At 44.9% G+C, this 13,597-nt stretch overlaps 1 pseudogene; it reads right to left on the bottom strand.

The window, feature by feature from the left end:
* Window positions 1–951: 951 nt before the first annotated feature.
* LOC136507271 (acyl transferase 15-like) lies at window positions 952–2,025 on the bottom strand (annotated as a pseudogene).
* Window positions 2,026–13,597: the final 11,572 nt, after the last annotated feature.

Raw genomic sequence — 13,597 nt, 5'->3', positions numbered from 1 at the left:
TTGCAGTTTTATACGAGTAATTAGGACATTGCTAGGTCAACAAACAAACCGGTAGTGATATCATGCTATCACTGCCAGGTCAAACCACGACCCAACATTGGCATATTAGTGTCGGGCGGTGGCCTGACCTGACAGTGATATCCCCCATATCACTTCCGGGTGAACAGGATCTCTATCATTGTCTAAATCCTATGTTTGTAACCCGGAAGTGAAGTATAATCACTGCCAGCTCCAGTACATCCGGGGGTGATGGGGCCGACCGTATGAAGTATGTGTTCTGTAGTAGTATGAGATAGAGTGCACAAGCTCCTAAAAAGTTTGTAAAAGAAAAAAGTGAACTACATATTAATGATGAAGTATGTTTTAGTAGCTAAACTAGAACATGGTGGATCGATAGTGGGCTGTAAATTTACATACAACAAGCAGGGAGCTATAATATTAGCCGTGCTCTCATGACAGTACGCTGGAACCGGAGTAGGCGTGGACCATGGATCGGGTACCTAGCGATGCAAATAAAAATAATCAGGATATACACGCACGATAAAGCAGTCTTTGTTTGGCAATCACATTTTGATCCACAAGGCAGTGTGGCCATCAACATCATGTTAAAACTCAAAACACATGCATGATGGTTGGTTGGAATGTGAAAATATTGCAATGCTACGGAGAGAGATAAGATAACTCGATCATTGTTCATGAATGAGTAGTTCTCACGATGATAAAATTCAACGATTTGTGTATTTCCGTGCATAACATTACACTTGCTTCAACAACTTATTATTTACATAAATCCATCTTCATAACATTATTCAAAGATTGACGCATGCAAGAAATGCAATTCTGAAAGAGAACAGATCCAAACGACAGTAACAAAGACCAGGCACAGTTGGACTTGGACTACATGACCAGCTAAAAATCTCAGAATCCTGAAGCACAAAGCAAAGACACTTGTCAGGTGAATTTTGGCAATTCTGCAAGGAAGGCGTCAACCTGCTCCTCCTTGACACAACGTGCCAATTCGCTGTCCCTGTCCCTCCCTTTGCAGGGCAGGCACGGCACGCAGGCCGGCAGGGACATCACCGGAGAGCGGCACGTCACCCTCGCCGGCGTCCCGCCGCCGAAGTCGACGTCTTCGAGGCCGATGTTCCGCATGCACGAAACGCTGAGAACGTTGTTATTGTGCCGGACCATGTCGCAGAGCTGCTCGAGACTTGCTCCCGTCGACGGTACGCAGTTTCCACCTTTGTCTTCTTCTTCCTCCCTCAACTTGTTGGGTATCCGTATCTCCGCCTTAGCATGCTGTATCATCTCTATCAGGTCGACGAGGTCCCCGTTCGCCACAGCTCCGCTTGTCGCCGCCATGACCAGCTGCCCGATGACACAGTTGCCGTAGTAGCCGTCCTTCGCCGCCACATGCTTCCGGACATCTGCGATAAAGCAGAGAAGGGAAGGGACGTCTGGGTTCGAGATGGCGGCACGGGTGTAGCACTGCCATAGAACGGCGGTCACCACATCGAACACGGTGCACGGTGAGCGGCCATGAAACTCAGCTCTGATGCGGTCGATGAAGCTCTACGGGATGGTGACGTCCAGGCTGGCGAAGTCTTGTGGCTCCATGGACACCATGAGCTGCCGTCCGGCAGCGATGAGTGGAGGGAGGCTGGGGATGGAGTCGTCGCACCTGACGGGGACGATGCTCGGTGCGGACCGCCCGCGCGCGAGCTCGCCGATCGCCTGCAGAAACTGGGCCATCCCGGCACCGTCGGCGACGACGTGGTTCCATGTGATCCCGACAACGAATCCTCCGCCGGAGAACTCGGTGACCTGCACCAGCAGCAACGGGTCATCTAGGCCGCAGCCCTTTGCCGGGTAGTCGACGGCGAGCTCGTCTAGTAAAGTCGTTGCCCGCCGGTCAGGTGACTGCTCCAATAGCTTGGCTTCCTCCAGGGTGCAGCCGTCATCAGCCGTGCACCGGATGGAGAGGTCGTCTCCATCGTCGGCGGCGCCTGGACAAAGGTGTAACATGGTGTTTGGCTTTCACAAAATTGCATTTTATTTCATAAACATGTGCATCATCTATCTCATCATGCCATTGTACCGAAATATGTATATGTAACATTCTCAATTATGTTTGTTTCATACTTGATTGCTTATGAATGGTAGTAGTGCAACATGAGTTTCTCATACCTTAAAACATGGCAACATGGTAGTAATATGACAAGTTTAAAATTACAACAAAGTCATGAAACATATGAAACATGGAATTGCAACATTAGAGTAAAATTGAGTGTTTTGTTGCTTCATCACATGTGATACTTAGAAGTTGGTGTAGCACTTGTGTAGAGTGGTTAATTATGGTCTAATACATATTAACTACACTTAGGGTAATTGATGGGACACTGTTCATGTGGACCAAAATGACTAAATTGCCCTCTAGGTGGAGGTTTGACTTAGGATGACCTATAGAGTGCCACTGTTTGACTGATTCAAAAGTCCAACCTAGAGACCTTGCATGGATGTGCACCCTTTACCAAAGTTGTAGCCAATTTATCAAGGAACAAAAGTCTCAATATGACTATCTCATGAAAATGGCTAGAACATACTCAAACAGGGCCCACAAGTCAGGTTTCCCTGCTGATTTCATACTTAGGAAATTTTCTAAGTCAGAAATACCATTCCAGTTGGATCGAGCCAACTTTGGCTTGATGTAACTTCTGGTTCGTGGTGAATTAGACTATGCTCCTTGAATAGAAGTTGAAGATGGAAGGTAGGGCTACAATTTTTGTGTACATGGTTTTCGCTATTGATCAACGGTTTAGTCGTTTTAATGCGTTGAAGTTGCACTGTCAGGCTTGATTGGATCACTGAATGGCGAGCTACAGTGCTCGACAGGTTCAGAGTCCGACGCGTGTACGCCGCGCGTCGCCGATCGCCTGATCGCGCTGCCACACGCCGTGGACGCCCTGGCACGGCCAACCACGACATGAGCACCCCCCCACGCGCCTGTCAACCAGCTCGCCAGTTCAATTTCTATTTCCTCAGCTTCCTCCGCTCGCCCATAGCTCCGCAGCAACCGCCTCAGCGACTCCGATGAGCTCGTGCTTGCTTGCTGCCGCAAAAACGCGAACTACGTCTTCACCACAGCTCTGCCGTGTTCTCCTCTACCTCCTCCACCTCTCAGCCGTGTCGATTGGGTCTTGGTAAGGGCGCATTCGCCATTTCCACCACTGCCGCCATGACGGGACCTCGCCGGAGTTGGCGCTCCACGCGGCCAACTGCCACCGAGGCCTTCCCATCCCCTTCTCTTTGCTTGGTTGGCATGGTAGCGACCTCCGGAAGCTCGTACCAAGCTTAGCCACGCCCTAAGGGGCCGGACCTCGCCGGAGTTGGCCAACCCGTGGCCGTGCGCCGCCATGGCCGTCGCCAATTCCCCTAACCACCATAATAGCCGCGATTGATGGTACCCCTAGGTGCGCACGGGTGAGGTGAACATGTTGGTACCGATGGCCTCGCCGGAGCTGCCACCGGCGACGAGCTACGCAGTCGTTCTTCTTCCTCCCCTGTCTGTCTCTCTATCTTATGAGCCCCGCTCGTCAGCAGCCGTGCGCAGGCGGGAGCCGGCCGGGGGCCACGCCGTGTTCCTGGGCCACGCGGAGCGCTGACGCGCGCGCGTTACGGGCCGCCGTATTTTTCTAGGCCGGCCCACCAGTAGCTGGTTAGGTTTTCCATTTTATTTTGTTTTATTTTTTTCACAGATTTGAGTACATATTCAAAAATGTATATCTCTTGGTTGGTAGATCCAAATGATGTGGTTCCAATTTTGTTGAGTTTCTGGTAATGTCTAGTTTATATTAAAAATATAATTTATGCCATGTTCTGTTATGAAAAATAGAGTTGCTAATTATCTCTTTTAATCATGTGGGAAATAGGGGTAATTATATCTTTTTCTGTGTAGCTCTAAATGGCATGAAATTTTTATGGTGTACTGCTCATATCATGAATAGCTTGTAGTTAAATTTTCATATATTTTAGACACTGTAGGTAAGAGTTAGGTAATTCTCTTGTTTGCATGGATAGATTTTGTGTGAATTTTCATAATTTTTCTATAGATCCAGTAAAGGTAAAATTTGGTGAGTGCTATTCTTATGCTAGAATGATACTAGGAAAAATGTGAAATCTATTGCTTGATACTTTTTAATAGGGTTTCCTAATTATGCTAGAAATAGACCTGCCATATGTTATTTTTTATACAGCAAGTTTTGCTTGTCCAAATGTTTTGAAAATTTTATGGTAGTCTATATGAAGCATGTGGTAGCTACTGTAATTTTTGTAGATTTTTCTATATAGTTTTACTATATGTTGCTTTAATCACCTAATTAATTAAATAAATTAGAAAAGGACATTAAATAATTTATTTAGAAGTTGGCACTATACTTTCTGATATTCCTCTGGTATGCACAACAAGTTGGTAAACTTGGTTTGGTCCAAGTATGCTTTTGCATCATCACTAAATATTTAATTTAGTAAACCTGCCATTTCTGGATAGATTCTATGCTTACTTGAATTAGATTTGGTTAACGTAAGAATCATGCTTTAATGTTTAAAAATGAATTGTAGAGAATTTCATAAGCTTTCCAGAATGTCCTCTTGTAGGCATTTTAAATTGTAGAACTCTTGTTATGATTGAATTAAGGAACTGCTCGTTTGCATATGAAACTTTAACTGTTGATTTAAATATGCCTTTACTATTCCTAAGCTTGTGGTAATGTTCCTAGGTGTTAGGCCTTTAACTGAAGATGAGCATCTTTATCTTAGGTTATGCAAGTTTGGTAAGTTGATCTTGTTCTTCAAGTTAAGTTAGATACATGTTTTAAAGTGATTTGAATAGAGCTATTTTTAATTGGTAAACGAGTGTCCAGTGATGTTTTCGTTAAACACTTACTATGATCGATTCATCATGAACATCATGTCATTCCTTATGCATCCATGATATTTATCTTGTGCATCGGCATGCAATAGGTGTACCAGAAGGAGTGACACTGCTGGAATTCGAGGAACCAAGCGGTGAGCAGCAGCAGCCAACACCGGAGGTTCAGGAGGTGCAGCCCTCGAGAGAAGTGCCAGATGAGGTCGCCGTTGAGTGCCCGGATCACCGTCCATGCAACTTTGTGAAAGGCAAGCCCCGAAGCATATTAAGCCTCCTAATTTCTGAAATGCAGTTAAAGTATTATTGTTACATATATATTGTTGCATTAAGTTTAGGTGTTGGATGCAAACACTTGCTGCATTGGTTATCCAATCCTTGTACAGATATTGATACCCTGAATCCTATGTAGCTTAGGCTCGTGTAGTGCTTAGCCCTGCTTAAACGCGGTAGAAGTCAGGTGATTTCCTATCACCTGTGAGATATAGGGACATACATATGGCACGATTGGCTATATTTGCTATCGTGGAAAAGAACATGTCTTAATTTGAATTGAAGATAGGGCGGAGGCTTGCCGATTTGTAGTGACTCCATCTGTATCGCTTAAGGACTGGATCTTGGAGCCTTTCCTGTTCATGTTGAACGCATACCTCTCTCTTAGTTGGCCATGTCTGAAGACCGATTACGAAGCCGAGTAGCTCACCTCAGGCTGAGAGTCGATAAGTATAAAGTATGCCTCGGAAGGGAGCCGTAGGCGTGAGTCCAAGGGCAGGTGATTTAAAAGTCCTGATCGTCCTGGCAGAAGGGTAATCCCTGAGAGCGCTGGCGCTGATCGAACCCGCGAATTTGGTTCCTGAGTTGTACCAAAGGTGACCCATGGCTACTCTTGCTAAGTATGCTAGGGTGAGAGTTAGGAATACCCCCTCAGCTAAGTTGTAATTCGATTCGAGTCACCGTCTCTCACCAGTTAGTGAGAACTTGATGGGCTTATCTCCAAAGTAGATACACTAAATAACATAATGGTTCAGGAATGATAATATGATGATGACAACCTTATTATACCTGCTATGGTTAATATTGATTGCTCCTAATAAGTGAGTGCTCTAGTACAGGTGCAAATCTAGTGGACATGTAAATGATGATAAACTTGATGCGAAGTTTAAATAGGTTACTATATTCATAAGCTCTTTTATGCAACTGTGTCAAGCTAGCCCACCTCATAAGCCTTGCATGACCCTAGGTGTCTTTTATTTCTGGTTTTGATGGGTAAGTCTAGCTGAGTACCTTCTCGTACTTAGGGTTTATCTCCCACCTGTTGCAGATGATCAGTTCTACTTTGGTTGCTGCAAGTATTGCCTTCTCTCGGCTGGGGATGAAGACTAGACCGTTGGGCGTGGTCTCTCCTAGTTCTCATACCTAAAGATGCTTTTGTGGGACATGACTAAGATCTGGCAATGTATTTGAAACTATGAAGTTATGTACTAAACTATGTTGCTTCCGTAAATTTGAACTTGGTTTGTAATATTTTATTTGAACTCTGATGGATGTAATCCGAATGCCACTTATGAAATGTTGTAACAAATGATGTGTTGTGTTGAATCACTATGGTCTTGGTTTGTATGTCGAGAGTTGTTTGAAATCCTTCGTGATTTCCGGACTACCGGGATTATGGGAGCTTAAGTACAGGAATTTGATCACTTCGGTGATTATTTTTGTACTTACGTTCTTATAATTTGGTCGGTTCCGTTACAGCTGGCATCAGAGCAAGATTCGACACTAAACATGTCATTTGTGTATTTAAAACAAAAGTATTTGTGAAAATTCTAAATTAAATACTAAGTGTTGCCAGTGGTCATATCCTTTATGCCCAAACAAGGACTCTTAGGTGGCTTATTAAAGTACTAACTTGGGGGTTCCTACTTGTTTCTGTTTCGTTGTCCATATGGCGTGCTATTGTATGGATGCCATTTGCTTGGGTGGTAATGTATGGATCAAAATACCTCTACGCTCTGGTAAGTGGGAGTTGTGAGAGCATGACCGTCCAACCGTCGGTCTAGGAGAGAGTAGTTGTGGTTGCTCGCATACTTACATGTTCGATCATGTATCTATGAGAGTACTTAAGTGTGGGTATCTCTATCGAGTAGCTGTGATACTAGAGTATATACATCGAGGGATGTATGTACGAAAGTATTTAGTTTACTGCTTACTTTACATGCCTTTTTGGGAAATTATTGGGCTGAAATGAAATTTGCTGCAGGTACACTAACAACGTATCGTTGTAGATCGACTAGCTACCGTATATGAGAGAACATATGTATGCCACCGTATATTTTGCTAGCCTTTAAATTTTTCTAGGTTTGTGAGGACGTATGGATCGTGCATGCATCATGTTCAAGCATACATGGCATTCTTGCATTACTCCCTCCTTTGAAAAATTGATGGTCTCGAATAATCAAATTTCGTATCCCTTAAATGATTCTCCCCTTATGTTGCAACTTTTTGCTACAGATGGCACGCATGAAACGCACTGCTCGCAAGTCCATGGAGGTAGGGTGCCTCGTCATCGGTTAGCTCCTCGTGAGCCCCATCTAGAGCCTACTAAGGAGGAAAGGCTAAGGGTAGAGCTGGCCCGGGTGACTGCTGAGAGGAGTGCGGCTCAGCAGCATTTGGAGCGAGTAACACAGGAACAGGATCAAGAAACCCTAGAGGTTCAGAGGTTGACAGTAGCTCACCGCAACTATGAGCGTATGTTGATTCACGTGCTGAACCAGCGGAATGAAGCCTGGAATGAAGAGAATGCGTTGAGAGTGAGACAGGTTGAGCTGGAGCAGCAGTTGGCAGTTCCTGAAGAGTATAATGACCATCTCCATGAGGAGGTTCACCTGTTACACAATCAGCTTCACCCTCTCCTGCCCCCTGATGATGAGGATGAGATGGGCTCTGGTGTCATCATGGCTGAAGATGATTATGACATTGAGATTAATGGACCTGAGGATGTTCCACCTAGAGAGGAGGAAGATGAGGAGCTAGAACCTGCTAGTGATGAAGATGGAGGAGAGATCTTCAACACTGACTCCGAGGATGATGCATAGTTTAGCTTACTACTTAGCTAATGCGCTAGAGCTAGTCTTTTGTTGATCCTTATGCATGAACGAGTAGCTTTGTAATAAGTTAATCGTTGGGATGTGAAGGGTCGAGATGGCGGACTAGAGGGGGGTGAATAGTCTTTTCTAAAATTAATCACGTCGGCTAACCGATACAAATACGGAATTAAAACTATTGGTCTAGCCAAGACTATACCCCACTATATATGTTCACTAGCACCTTGCAAAGATAACAATTATGCAACAAAGGTGCCGGGCTAGCTAGAGCTCTCCTAAACAATTCTAATAGCAAGGTTACACAAACCTATGGCACTAGTACTTTAAGCAACAAGGGAGTTCCTACACATGCTAGTAAGCAAAAGCACAAAGCTAACTAAGCTCACTAGCAATGCTCAATAACAAGGCAACCAATGCCTAATTAGAGAGCGTAAATACTTAGCTACACAAACTAAGCAATGTGACTAACAAGGTTACTAAAACCAAATTAGCCACGCAAGGGATCTACTTCTATGCTACGCAAGCAAGAAGGTAATTAGCAAGCTACACAAGCTATCTAATTACAAGAGCAACTATACAAGCTTAATATGTATAAAAGTAATTGCAAGTTTGTGTAATGGGGATGCAAACCAACGGGAAGAACAAGGTTGACACGATGATTTTTCTCCCGAGGTTCACGTGTTTGCCAACACGCTAGTCCCCATTGTGTCGACCGCTCACTTGGTGGTTCGGCGGCTAATTAGCATCACCCGCTAAGCCCGCACGTCGGGCGCCGTAAGAACCTACCCCTTGAGTGAGGGTAGCTCAATGACACGCTTTACTAGAGTTGCTCTTCGTGGCTCCCACGGGGCAAGCACAATGCCCCTCACAAGCACTTCTCCGGAGCGCCGCACAAGCTTCTTGCGCGCTTCAATGGAGACCACCACCAAGCCATCTAGGAGGTGGCAACCTTTAAGAGTAACAAGCACCACCGACTTGCAACTCAATCACCTAGTGCCACTCGATGCAACCTCACGATGCAATCGCACTAGAATCGCTCACTCACACGATCGAATGATCACTATCAAGTATATGTGTGATGGAGGGCTCCCAAGCACTCACAAGCATGGACACTAAGTCCCTTGAGGTGCTCAGCACCAGCCATGGCCGAAGGCCACTTCTATTTATAGCCCCAAGGGCTAAACTAGCCGTTACCCCTTCACTGGGCAATGGTCGGGCTGACCGGACGCTCCGGTCGTGTTGACCGGACGCTGGACCTCAGCGTCCGGTCGCCTGCAGACGGCCACATGTCCCGACTCCAATGGTCACTTGACTTGACCGGACGCAGCAGCTTACAATTGACCAGACGCTGAACCCCCAGCGTCCGGTCGTTTCCAGTAAGGTACCGACCTCGACCGGATGCGTCCGGTCACACTTGATCGGACACAGCCAGCGTCCGATCACACACTAGCTTCTGCGTCATCGTACATCAGCCTGACCGGACGCAGCCTGCCAGCTTATGGTGCATTCAGATCCAGCATCCGGTCAGTTGACCGACGTCGGCATCTTCGCGATCAACTCGTTTTCACTTCTAACTTCTTCACCCTTGCTCCAATGTGCTAACCACCAAGAATTTGCATCCGGCGCAATAGAAAATAGGCATTCCATTTTCCTGAAAGCGCCACCTCAACCCTGCAAACACCACCTCCTTTGTAAATGTGCCAACACCACCAAGTGTACACCATCATGTGTATGTGTGTTAGCATTTTCACAATCATTTCCCAAAGGATATTAGCCACTCAACTTGCCATGCCACTCGATCCTAGCGACGATGCAAAGTTAGATCACTTGAGTGGCACTAGATGACCGATATGCAAGCAAGTTTGCCCCTCTTGATAGTACGACCATCTATCCTAAACCTGGTCATAAACTTCTCTACACACCTATGACCGGCGAAATAAAATACCCTAGGTTATACCTTTGCCTTGCGCATTCCATTCCATCTCCTTCAATGTCGATGCAACACATGCACCAATACGATCAACAATGATATGATCCACTTCATATCATCACATGATCATATTGGTTCATCAATCTTGACTTTACTTGCTCTTCACCATTGCTACCGTCCATCAGCGCCAAGTCTTGCTCAAGCTTCACCGCCATGCGGTCCATTACTCCAAAGCCTTCAACTTGCCCTTCACGCTTGCAATCGGTCCATCAAGCCAAGTCTTGTCTTGATCTTCTCCACCTTGATCACATGACTCAATGTCATGTCTCATGTGCATTTAAGCTCCTTCATCATCACATGTGTGAGCTTTGCAACATCTCCAAGCCATTTTCACCTTCATGGCATATGTTGCTCACACACATGTACCTGTGGACTAATCACCTATGTACCTCACATAAACACAATTAGTCCACCTAAGTTGTCACTCAACTACCAAAACCAAACAAGGACCTTTCAGGATGTAATATCAAACCCTATGTTATCCTTGATGTAAGTTTGGAACTTCTATGGCTTAGATGTAACCTATCAAACGTGTTATGCTCCACGTATGTGAGCCTTTGATAAATTTCCGTCTATGCGGTCTATTGATCTCGTTGTTGGTTAAGTTCATCGCATTAATATGTCAATCGATGCGCTTGATGAGCTGTGTGATTATGATGGATGATTGTGCCTCTGTTGATAGTATAAATTCATTTTCTCCATTGGAGTTAGTTTGGCATAATTATACAATTCATTTACAAAAATTTCCACATCGTCAGTGCTCATTGGCTATACATTTTGCAGATGGCTTATAATCTTCATCGCAGTTGTAGCCATGGAGATGAGGAACAACCACCTCCTCCACCACCGCCCACACTAGCTGAGCTAATGCAGACAGTCGTCGAAAGTTAGTGCATGCTAGCTGAGGCTATGCACCAACTGGCCAACCACGATGATTGACATGTCCGCCAGGGACCCGAGCCGAACTAGTATAGCAGCTTTAAGGACTTCATGGACACAAAGCCTCCTATCTTTAGAGAGGCAGAAGAACCATTACAAGCTGATGAATGGTTGAGTATGATAGAGCAAAGGTTTGGATTGCTCTGATTGATAGAAGGTATGAAGGCCTCGTATGCAGGACACCAGCTCCAAGGCCCTACCGGCATCTAGTGGACTCATCATAGGACCACCTTCCCTACAAACATCGAGGTAGTTTGGGACCAGTTCCAGGCAGCTTTCAGGGGACATTTTATCCCTCCTGGTCTCATGGCAATTAAGCATACCGAGTTCATGAAGCTAACTCAAGGCAACAAGAGTCTTAATGAATACCTCCAGGCATTTAACAACCTGGCAAGGTATGCTCCTGAGTTCATTGATACTGATGCTAAAAAGATAGCTAGTTTCAAGAGGGGACTTTCCCCTAAACTGATGAAGTCTATGGGCAACTGTAAGTGTGTCATCTTCAATGAGTTTATTAGTGACACCCTGACTCAAGAGAATAATGATAAGGTATATGCTGCTTCCAAGACCTGTAAAAGAAACTTTGAGGCAGGGGCTTCTTAGTCTAAGGCACCAGTGGTATCCAAAACCCAATATCGTCCACCTAATGCTAATGTCTGGTACCACCCACCTCAGAAGAAGAATCAAGCTAAAACTGGTTTCCGCAAGGGGTACACAGTTTCCTTGCCAAAGAATACCTCTGGGCAGGGTAGCTCCAATGTCCCACCAGCAAACAGGCCGTGTTGGAACTGTAACAAGCCTGGTCACTGGGCTAGTACTTGTCCCTATCCTCCCAAGTAGAATGCTCAGGAAAACATCCGTTAGGGGTGTGTTCACTACACTACTATGGAGGAAATTCCTACTGGTGAAGTGGTCACCGCTGGTAAGTTTCTTGTTAATGATCACCCTGTAGTTGTGCTCTTTGATTCTGGTGCTTCACATTCCTTTGTGAGTTCTACTTTTGCATCTAAGCATAAGATAAATGTGATTACAATTGTCAAGGGGGGTTATTGTATTAGTGCTGCTGGAAATAATATCATGACTAACTAAGTAGTTAAAGATGTAAGGATTGAGATTGGGGATCGAGAGTTCCTTGCGGATCTTGTAGTTCTGCCGGGGGTAGGAATGGATGTAATCCTTGGGATGAAGTGGATGAGCGGGAATGGAGTGTTGATCGATACATCAACCCGTGTGGTAATGGTGAGAGATCCTGTGGATAAGAAGAGTTTTCTAGTGTAGTTGCCTCGAGATATCGCTATCCACAATACAGCCAATGTTACCCTAGCCAAAGTCATTGAGGGTATACCGGTTGTCTATGAGTTTCCAAATGTCTTCCCTGATGACTTGCCTAAATTACCTCCAGACCGAGAAGTAGAATTCAAGATAGAACTCATTCCGGGTACGGCTCCTATTTCTCGAAGGCCCTATAGAATGCCGCCCAATGAGTTGGTAGAGCTGAAGATTTAGTTGAATGAGCTATTAAAGAAAGGTTTGATTTGGCCTAGTTCTTCTTCTTGGGGTTGTCCGGCTATCTTTGTGAAGAAGAAGGACGAGTCTCTGCGTATGTGTGTGGATTATTGCCCCCTTAATGCTGTTACTATCAAGAACAAATACCCTCTTCCTCGCATCGATATTCTATTTGATCAACTCTCCAAAGCTAAGGTATTCTTCAAGATCAATTTGAGGTCTGACTACCATCAGATCAAAATTCGTCCTAAAGATATACCTAAGACAGCTTTCTCTACTCATTATGGCTTGTTCGAATATCTTGTCATGTCCTTTGAGTTGACAAATGCTTCGGCACACTTTATATACCTGATGAATTCGGTATTCATGCTGAAATTAGACAAGTTCATCATCATGTTCATTGATGATATCCTTGTATATTCTCAGAATGAAGAAGAGCACGCTGAACATCTAAGAATTGTTTTAACTCGATTACGTGACAACCAGCTTTATGCTAAGTTCAGCAAGTGCAAATTCTAGTTGAACAAGGTACCTTTTCTAGGTCATGTGTTATCTGGAGATGGAATTTCGGTTGACCCTACTAAGGTGCAAGAAGTCCTAGAGTGGAAGGCACCTACTACGGTCACAGAAGTCTGAAGTTTCCTGGGTTTGGCTAGCTATTATCGTCGATTCATCCCGGATTTCTCAAAAATCGCCAAGCCCATGACTCGACTACTTCAAAAGGATGAGAAGTTTGTGTGGACCCCGAAGTGTGAAGAGGCTTTCCACACTTTGTGGACCTTACTAACTTCTGCTCCTGTATTGGCACAACCTGACATCAAGAAGCCTTTTGATGTCTATTGTGATGCATGTGGCACCAGTTTAGGGTGTGTTCTTATGTAGGAGGGCCGAGTCATTGCTTATGCTTTGCGCCAGCTTTGAAAGCATGAAATCAATTATCCTACCCATGACTTAGAGCTAGCCACAGTTGTTCATGCCCTGAAGATTTGGAGACATTACTTGTTAGATAATGTGTGCAACATCTATACTGACCATAAAAGTCTCAAGTATATCTTTACTCAACCCGAGTTGAACATGCGTCAACGATGATGGTTAGAATTAATCAAAGACTACAACCTTCAAGTGCACTACCATCCT

This window comes from Miscanthus floridulus, chromosome 15 (assembly GCF_019320115.1).
Source record: "Miscanthus floridulus cultivar M001 chromosome 15, ASM1932011v1, whole genome shotgun sequence".
Taxonomy (NCBI): domain Eukaryota; kingdom Viridiplantae; phylum Streptophyta; class Magnoliopsida; order Poales; family Poaceae; genus Miscanthus; species Miscanthus floridulus.
Note: the sequence above shows the minus strand (reverse complement) of the source record. Positions and strands in the feature narration are given on the sequence as shown.